The 9,890-nt window shown below is 35.1% G+C and overlaps 1 pseudogene; it reads right to left on the bottom strand.

The window, feature by feature from the left end:
- Positions 1-2,455: 2,455 nt before the first annotated feature.
- On the bottom strand, positions 2,456-9,216 carry LOC133818893 (cystathionine beta-lyase, chloroplastic-like; annotated as a pseudogene).
- Between the last annotated feature and the right edge of the window lie 674 nt (positions 9,217-9,890).

Raw genomic sequence — 9,890 nt, 5'->3', positions numbered from 1 at the left:
GGTTATCGGGTTATGAAAATAAATAATTGAAGATATATTTGAAGTTAGAGAGTTTAGGAGGGAATGTTGGGAAAATTTACCATTTTGCCATCGGGGACGTTTTTGGTTCCCCGAGCCTTGGGATTAACTTAAGTCACTTAAGTTAGGTAAGACAAAATATAGAAACACTTAGAATATTTTCCAAAACCAACCCTGTCTTCATTCTCTCTCACTCTTGTTTTCTCTAGACCTTTCCAAGGAAACCATTGAAGCTAAGTGGGAATTGTTGGGCTGGAAGTCACAAATTGGAGCTCTAGACTTGGAGATTAGCTCAATATTAGCTTGTAGATTCAGATAGAGATTGAGGTAAGCTTTGAATTATGATTTTAGCCATTAAATTATGTAGTTCTTGGATGAGTTTTAGTTTTATTGGGTCTTTGAAGTTAAAGATTGAATTGGGGAATTGATGAGGTTTTAAGCTAGCTTTTTGTTGGGTTTTGTTGCTGGGAACATTTTAGAACTCCTGTGATAGTTAAATTGTGTTGTTGGATTGATTTTGAGTTAATTGGCTGAGTTTTGGTTGTTGAAATGAGGGATTTTTCTAGGTTCGAAGGGGTCGGGCCGCGGCTCTGTTCTTGGTGAGTCGCGGCCCTCTAGAACAGATGGGGGGCCAAGAAAAAGGGCAGGTCGCGGCACCCCTTTGGTTGGGCCGCGATGCATGTCTGAGATTTGGGGAGGCTAAGCCTCTGGTTGAGGCGGGCCACGGCACAAGGCCATGGGGTCGCGGCTCTTAGGGGGAGTTTTTGGACCTTGGGAAGGTTTTTGGCTCGGGATGGATTTTATCACCCAGATTGATAGAATTCAAGGTCCCAGAGACTAGAATTATATTCCAAAGTTATTTACTGGAATAGAGCTTGATGGATGGCTGTTGTTGATACGTTTTGACTAGGTTTTCAGCGAGGCTCGGACTAAGGGATTGTGCTCAGGATATCGGGTATCGGGAAGCTTGGGACACAGGTAAGAAAATGGTTGTACCCGTAGAGCAAGGCGTGGCCCTATAGTTTGTATTGCAGGGCACGACCCTATGTAATTGTATTGCAAGGCGTAGCCCTATTGTTTATGTTTGTATTTGTTTAGGTTTTTTGTTGATTATATGCTATGTATTGCATATTTGGAAATGAACGGCGAAGGCCGGGAATGGCGAAGGCCGAGAACGGCAGGAACCCGAGTACGGCAAGGGGCCGGGAACGGCATTAAGCACGTGGAGTGCAAGGCCGAGTACGGCAAGGGCCAAGAGCGGCATTAAGCACACGGAGTGCAAGCCGCTAGGGTGAGACCCTTCTCGGATGCTTGAGTCATCCTCACGGTGTAGACCGCGAACCCAAGGCCTGGTAAAGTTCCTAGGACAGCATGGCCGCTATGTGTTTAGCCTGTTGGCTGCCTTGTTATATGATGATTGATAGTTATGCATATGTTGATTATTTGTGTTGAGTTTTCTTGCTGGGCTTCGACTCACAGGTGCTCTATGGTGCGGGTAAGGGCAAGGGAAAGGTCGACCAACCATGAGTACGGAGAGCGTGAAGCGACGTGTACATGTTCGGCCTGCCTGTTCGGCCTGCCTAGCTGCCACGGCCAGGGGTATTTTTGGGAGATGTTATGTATCAATCTAAATTTTGTCGTTTAGTCGACTTGAATCATATTTTTGAGTTGTAAATATTTCTAAACAGTATTTTGGGGATCCCAAATGTATAACGCTTTATAATTCCAATGAATGACTATATTTTCAAATTATATGACTTTTATTACAGTTTAGCCACACTTTTAACCTAAAACCTTGATTAGCGAGTTAATTGCACGTTTTAAACTCACTTAGTAATGGCTCTAAGGAAGTAGAGCGTTACAACTTGGTATCAGAGTGAGCCAAGATTTATTGTTCCTGGAGATTGACCAAACATGTAAACTCGCTGCCAGTGACAAGCTCGACTCAGGGTTGGTTGGTAATGATTGAATTATATGCTTGATTATGTGCTTAAGTGCCCTGTTCGCCTGATTATTTTATATAGAGCATGATGAATGTGTTAACCTATGCATGATGCTAGGGCATGGCCCAGTACAAGAAAAAATGTTTTTAATAACACTAAAAATGTGTTATCAAAACATACCATAACACTTTTTGATGTGTTAAGACCGACTATGTTATCGTAGGTCAGGGTACTTTACATAACACTTTATCATTGTTATACAGATGTGTTATTATACTATCAACGATAACACAATTTCTGTGTTATTTTAATAAATAAATAAGTGTTTAATTATGTTATTTATAGTCGATTATATAACACATTTCAATACTTATAAATTTGTGTTATACTACACTTTAGTATAACACATGTGTTATATTAGCTTAGAGAAACATAATCTTTTTTTACTTACACAAAACTAGGAAAACAAATATGAAAGTTAAAGCCAAATAAGGTAACATAAATAGATTTTTATTAATTATTCAAATGTAATTACAATATTTAATCTACTAGTCTAGGCTTAAGAAATCATATTACAACATAATTTATGCCCAATTCAGATTCCTTTATCACTAAATACAAAACAAGAAATGTATACAAAAATTAGTGAAATACATTCTTCCATTCTAAAGGCCTCAACTACAAATGTTGTCAAGAATTGCTCCAAAGAAATCATCTCAATATAACTGCACATTGTAAAAAAATAACTTTTAGCTTCTAGCTTCTATAAAAATAAATTGATTTTCACCTCTGTTAGGGTAAAAATAAAAAAAATAAAAAGGAGAACAGAAGCTTCTGTTTTGGGGGTAATAAAATTACATAGGCCAAAAAACAAAAATCTAATGAATAAAACATACCAGCAATACAAGAGCATGTGCAATATTCATATTTCTTAAATATATATACACATCTAAATCCCAGACCAGGCATAATCTATAACAACAAAAGAAAAAGAAATCCCAGACCAGATGCAATATTCATATATTTCATAAAATTATGCATAAAACAATATGAATCTACTTTCTCTAGTATAAGTATAGCTGTAATATCACAAAGATATCTTTCAAGTATAGCTGTAATGAATGACTCTGTACATGAATATTAATGCTTTCTTTAGTTTCTTCTTCTTTAGACTATAAGTATCTAACTTTAAAATGTTTCTATATCTTGGTTCCCATAGGTATCATATGTATACATCAAAATTTATTAAAGGGAACCAAATGATACTAAAAGTCAAAAGCTACCTGCCAAATTTATTTTCTATTGGAAAAATAATAAAATTTTGAGGTATCGATATCCCAAGACACGAGGTAAAACCTAAAACATATACGTTTCTCATAGAATTACATTTAGCAAACTGCATGATTAAGATTCTAAAAGCATCCTATACCAAAAAAGAAATGATTATAGTAAATTCAACAGAAAGAACTTCAAAAAGAAAAATAGAGCTGACCAAGTCCAGAAATAAATAAATAAAATCACAATCTAATCAAAGAAAATACAAGAATGAAGATTACATACCATTATATATTTGTATATATTTCACTTTGCCCCAAATTATGTATTGGACAATCATGAGTCATGACATAGATTTCCTCTCTTTGCTTCAATTGCGCCCCATATGAACCTAATATAGTATATTATAGAACCTGTGAAAAGTGAAATAATAGCCAATGGAAGTTCTGTTAGCAAAAACAACCCAAACTATTATTAACAAACAAAAAGATAACATGTTATCAAAATCTTGTATTACCTGTTCCTCTAATTGCTTGATTTTATCATCCTTCACTTTCACAACCTTTTTCTCCCTGACAACATACATACACAACATTCATGTTATCACAGCAAATAACATTACCATTTTATGCGACCATACTCTTGGCTGAATATTCACTTATCACATCAATATATAATCACACAGGTAAGCCATGAAGTTGGTTCAAAATGAATCACACTCAAACTATTTGCTATCATTGGTCATCCAAAGCTACAGAAATAAAATTGGGAGATGACTGCAAAACCTCATATTAAGAATTGCTGCTAAAACTAACAGCTTCCATAAATTTCAGCATATATGCACGCATTTTGCGGCAGATGCAAGTAGTTGTTCTTTAACAGTCAAACTAGAATGAACAGTGTCATGCAGGTCCAGTTCTAAGTGCATGGTTTAAATCGGCAATCAGATCATTCACATCTTCGATCCCAACTGATATACGAACAAGATCTTCAGTTAAAACTCGGGCCTGGCGCACTTCAGTTGGTATGCTAGCATGAGACATGAAGCAGGGCAGGCTTATGAGAGACTTCACACTCCCTGTTAACAGATGAAAACTGCATTGTAAGTGTTGAAGGTGAGCAAAATTTTGAAGCAATTAGCATATATGTCAAACTCAATATAGCATGATGCATACTTAGATAACATTAATTAATAACTTATTATTTACTTTTATGCTATTTTTATTAATTTATTATTTTTTTAGTGTTAGCATTAAATGTAAATGTAGGCTTTTTAATTCTTTTTTATTTCTTGTGGGATAATAATAAATAAATTCTTTATATTTTAAATAAATATTGAATGAGCATTAATAGATGATTCATTTTTGCATCAACTTTTACAATTGTACTCTAAAAATTGTGTCAAATATGTGACTTATTGAATAGCATGGCCTGATAAAATGCATAAGTTGGGCATTCAAATTAGTTTTAGTTTTTTTTTTCATAATCTGAATCTGAGGAATTCGCCTTATTCCACATAAGGAAAAGACCTTGAACCTGAATCAAATTTAAACCTTAGTTATATCTTCCTTTGCTCAACCATATTTATTTTTTTTTTTTTTTTATTTAGGGAACGATACTTGTTTTGATGGAATAATAAGACAAGTGCGATACCCTTTAATCACATGAGGATTAGACATTTACAAAACATAGTTCCTTTGCTCAACCATATGTGAAACAACATAAAAAAGCCAAAAGGGATGCATACCAAAACTGACTGCTATGCTGAAGTACTTGGTACTTTCGACAATATGCTTTGATAGTGCAATTGAGCCAGTCAAGAAGCTCAACACAGATCCTGCACCTGTAGCCTGAAAAACATATCCAATTAAGTTTTGGAGTAAATTGGTTTGATATATTGCAGCAACAATCTCAGGTTACATCTGATGCTAGTACCTGACAAAAATGCAAATCATGTCCAGGATGACCAACAAGGCCTGCATAGTTAACTTTTGTCACCCGTGGATGGGACGCCAGAAACTCAGCAATCGTTTGTGCATTACTCTGCCAAAGAAAGAAATGCATTAAAATATACAATATAGTACTCCATATAAGTATTAACTTTACAACTTTGAAATTAATGTAAAAGAGCAGATGGTACAGCAAATATTTGCATCTGAAGAATCTCATGTTAAGTTAGAAGGTAAAGCATTAATTACTAACATAATTCAAACTTACCCAAGATGCACAGCACAAGTTCAAGTACATATAACAGAGTTACAATATTGTTTTGAATTAGTTATGTGAAGTCAAGACAATGTATATGATAAACGACCAGGCTATAATTCATAACTACAAGAAATAAATATTAAATAATTACGACCTTAATAAGTCAGAGCTTTACAGTTGTAAAAAAGGATTATAAGAAAATTATAAAGTGATAAAAGCATGAAGTTTCACCTGCTGCTTCTCAATTCGTAAAGCCATTGTCTTAATTCCTCATAAGCAGAGCCAACAATCAAATGGAGCCAACCCAGACCCTTCTGCATTTTGGAGAAAGTACAGCTCTTTTGCTAATCTGAAAAAAAAATTATAATAACGGCCTGAAGTTATAAATTATAACATTACAGTTCACAGTAAAGAAAGTCCATGCATAACCTTTCCCCTCTTACAGCCAGTACACCTGCCATCACATCACTGTGCCCAGCAATGAACTTGGTAGCTGAGTGCATAACAATGTCTGAATGAAAGATGAATGAATCAAAATCCAACAGTTTTATGGAGGAAATAAAGAAGAGTAATCTGTAGAATGTAAAGTTCATGTTTTATATTGCTACCAGCTCCTAGTTCCAGAGGTTGTGACACTACAGGAGACATTATACTGTTATCCACCAAGACAAGAGCATCATGAGCATGAGCCATTTTAACTATTTCCTGAAGATGCACAAAATAAATAAAGAAAAATAATTGCACTTTAAAAACATTACCAAATCATTCAATTATGACATTTCTGGCAACAAATAATTGAATAACTACTTAATTCTTTTATTGATTCTATCAAAAACAAGTTTAATGTCTAAGAAAATATCAGACAGCCAGGAAAGATCGTTCTCTACCTGGGTTACAATAGATATCCAAGTAATTCATCAGCCTTTTGAGAAAGGATAAACCCACACACAGCATATAATTCAAAGAGTACAAGTGTCATATTTGGGCATTAATTTAAGTTTATCTTCTCTGTTTCTTTTAAGCATTTACCAGAAGTAACATTAAAAAAGAGAGAATAAAAAGGAATTAGAAAATATAATAGCCAGATATCTTACACGAATATTAGAAACCATTTGTCGAGGATTTGTGGGACTCTCCAGCCAGACAAGCTTTGTCCAGGGACCAATTGCAGATGCTATTTCATCTAAACTAGTTGTATCAACTCGTCTACACATTATAAGCATGATACTTTCAGATTTTACTCTGAGGCTTCATAATATATTTGAAAAGTGAGCTGCACTTACTTCACCAAGACCCCTGTCTTTGGAATTACTTTTGACAGCAACCTATCAGAACCACCATAAATGTCATCTCCAGCAACGATCTCTTCACCTAAAATCACGTTATTATATCTTAAGAAAAAAAATTCAAATAAGACAGCAGCTACAAATTCCACCAAGGGCCATAAAGGCATAAACGATAACCTAGTCATTAGAAAATATCCACAAGCCAAGAGATACCTCTTCATGGTAAATTTATTTTATAAACCGAAGGACCCAAATCCATCTCATATGTTAGACAAGAATATATCCACTTTAATTCATTAAAAATATATCCAATTCATTGGAATATCCATATTGATGCATGCTGCATTTATTATTTTAAAAATTTTAAAAGAAAATACTGTAAACTTCAACTTAGTGATAAATAATTAAAGATACAGAAGAAAAAGGAAAAGAAAAGGGAAGTACCAGTCCCAACAAGATGGGCTACAGCAGACAGAGCAGCCATTCCACTAGTGAAGCAAAAAGCACGATCTGCTTTATCCAGCTTGGCCAAAAGGCTATACAATAGAATAAAGCTCAGCATAAAAAAAACTCCCAGAACAAGGAAAAAGTAGCAATATTTGAGATTATACAACAATTACTTTGACTCATATTAGTAACAAAAGAAATCAGACCTTTCAAGAACATCTCGTGTAGGATTTCCACTTCGAGTATAACCATAAGGACCATTTTCTGTTGCTGAAGGCTGCAATTAAAGCATAGAACAGTCAAGTTACAATGAAGCTTAGAAAGTAAGAATTATATATATATATAAAAACTGTACTTTAAATCATGAAATTCCACTCTTTTAAATATACCTGCTTGAAAGTAGCTGTTTGGTACAGTGGAGTACTGATTGCTTCATAAGGATCAAGCATGTCCCCAAAATTCATCAGCAAAGTTGATATGCTCGGCTCTTTTAGCTCAATATCTGCTATGGATATAACAGTTTAAAAGAGCAAAAACTACACAAAACAAATACTGAGCATGACTGCAGAACCATCGCACAAGAACCACAAACCATTTAAAGAGTCTGAAACACCATCGATCAAAGCTGAAGTGCTCAAATCCATCTCTCTATCAATCGAACAATTCAATTCAAAATTTTCCCAACGCAACACCTGATTTCTCTTTAGTGATGCTGATTTGCAAAACCCCGAATGCCCAAAATTGGTTGAAAATCTCCCAGTAGTTAAACCCTTAAAATACACCAACCCAAAATTGAAATCAGACAATCTTAAACTCTTCAATGTTGCTAATAAAACAGACAAATATTGAACTAAAATTTGTCAGTCTTGAAGTCAAAGCTTTCTTCATTTTTTTTCCTCCAATCATTCTTTGACTTCAATATCTTAGGAGATTTGCCTTTAATCAATTATAAATTCTAAATTACAGAAGAAACAAAAGGGCACTCCTAGAAATCCCTAGATAGATATATGAAAAGTAAGTAAAACATAGATATTTGATTCAAAAAGCAAAATAAACAAATAAGACATTAAACCACTTGTATAACTATGCTAAGAAATGCAACTCCTCTAGCTTATATGAAACTAAAACCCCATATATATACTCACTAGCATGACATTACGCAGCATAGCATTGGTTTGTTCCCATTCAGAGATCGGTACTTCACCTCCCTAAATTTTCCCTCATCAACGAGTATTATCATCTAAGCCAAGTTACCATCGTCTCTTATTTTCATTTTTTATCTTCATATTAAGGTTTCCAAATTTCCTAGCCAGGCAAACAGAAAGTGAAATTAGAGTGTGAGAAGAGGCTTACAACGTCGGTAAAATCAGAGGCGAGAGAGGCAGGAAAAGGCCTGAGAGAGAAGGAAGCCATCAGAGTAAAAGACAAAAGTTAGGGCTTGGGTTTAGGTGCTGAGAAGAAGCAGAGTAGTCGTGGGTGAGATGAAAGGCTCCATTTTTGGTTCCACTATTCCATTCTAATATGTATATCTTGCAATGAATTCAATTTTCTGTTGCTGAAGGCTGCAATTAAAGCATAGAACAGTCAAGTTACAATGAAGCTTAGAAAGTAAGAATTATATATATAAAGTTGTAGAGATTTGTCACCGTTCGCCTGGGTTGTCACTCCGAGAAAGAGGCGCTGCTCACGGCTGTCACACGAACGGTCTGCCCATGCCCAACATCTCCGTTGCATGCCCAAAGTGAAGAGAAGAGTGTGAGATTTAGAGAGAGAGGAGTGATAGCGACTGAGTTCTTCGGAATGAAATGAGTAGAGGAATATAAAGGACAGAGGCGGCTGGGTTTGCTTTAGTAGAGAGGGTGATAATGCGATGAGAGATTTAGCGAAGACATAAAAATAATCCAGATCTGGAATGGGGAAAGAGAAGATAGGTAGAATAGAGGAGAGAAAATGAGAGCTCTGGGTTTAGGTTGAATATTGTATGGAAAATTCTCAGAGAGAATAGAACGGGAATAGGGAAAAGGGAAGACAAAACTAGACCTGGGAAAGTATAAGTGAAAATTACAACTATTACCCAATTTAACTTAATACCAAAACTATTAATGACTCTACCCGTTATACAGTGGTCCAGTGGAACTAACAGTGGAATATTATTTAAAGAAAGAAATAAATGACAAGACAGAGACAAAGATTGAGATTTTTACATTGAACTTTTAGTAGTGTTCTAAGGGTAATATAGGAAATATGCTTAAAAAAGTGGGTAATATTCAACTAAATGTTATTAGTAGCTATTTTTAGTTAACTAATCCTAAAACTGGGTATTTTTCAAGTTTTCCCAAAATATAACAATACGTTTTCATTTTAGTTTGTCGCTTAACAATTTCAAAGCCCGCCTTTATTTTAACTTTCATTATTCTTTACCGTTTTTATTTTTACATTAGATATTATAATACTTTTTTAATAAACTTATATTTATGTGTTGTGGAAAGTGGTATTTGGTGTAGTGGCCCCCTTGAGTGTTGTATGTTATTTGTGTATTGTGGACTGTTGTTTAAGGTTGGTTGACGTGAATTGGGAGGTGGTTTTGGATGATGTTATATTGCCTGATAAGCGGCGTCATTGGTTGCAGGCATATTGTTGAAATGCCTCGGCGATCACTCAGACTTCGCGGCAATAGGGTCGAGGATGACAACTAGGTCAAGACCCTCCATCC

This window comes from Humulus lupulus, chromosome 2 (genome assembly GCF_963169125.1).
Source record: "Humulus lupulus chromosome 2, drHumLupu1.1, whole genome shotgun sequence".
Classification (NCBI taxonomy): Eukaryota; Viridiplantae; Streptophyta; class Magnoliopsida; order Rosales; family Cannabaceae; genus Humulus; species Humulus lupulus.
This window is presented reverse-complemented; position numbering and strand designations above follow the sequence as displayed.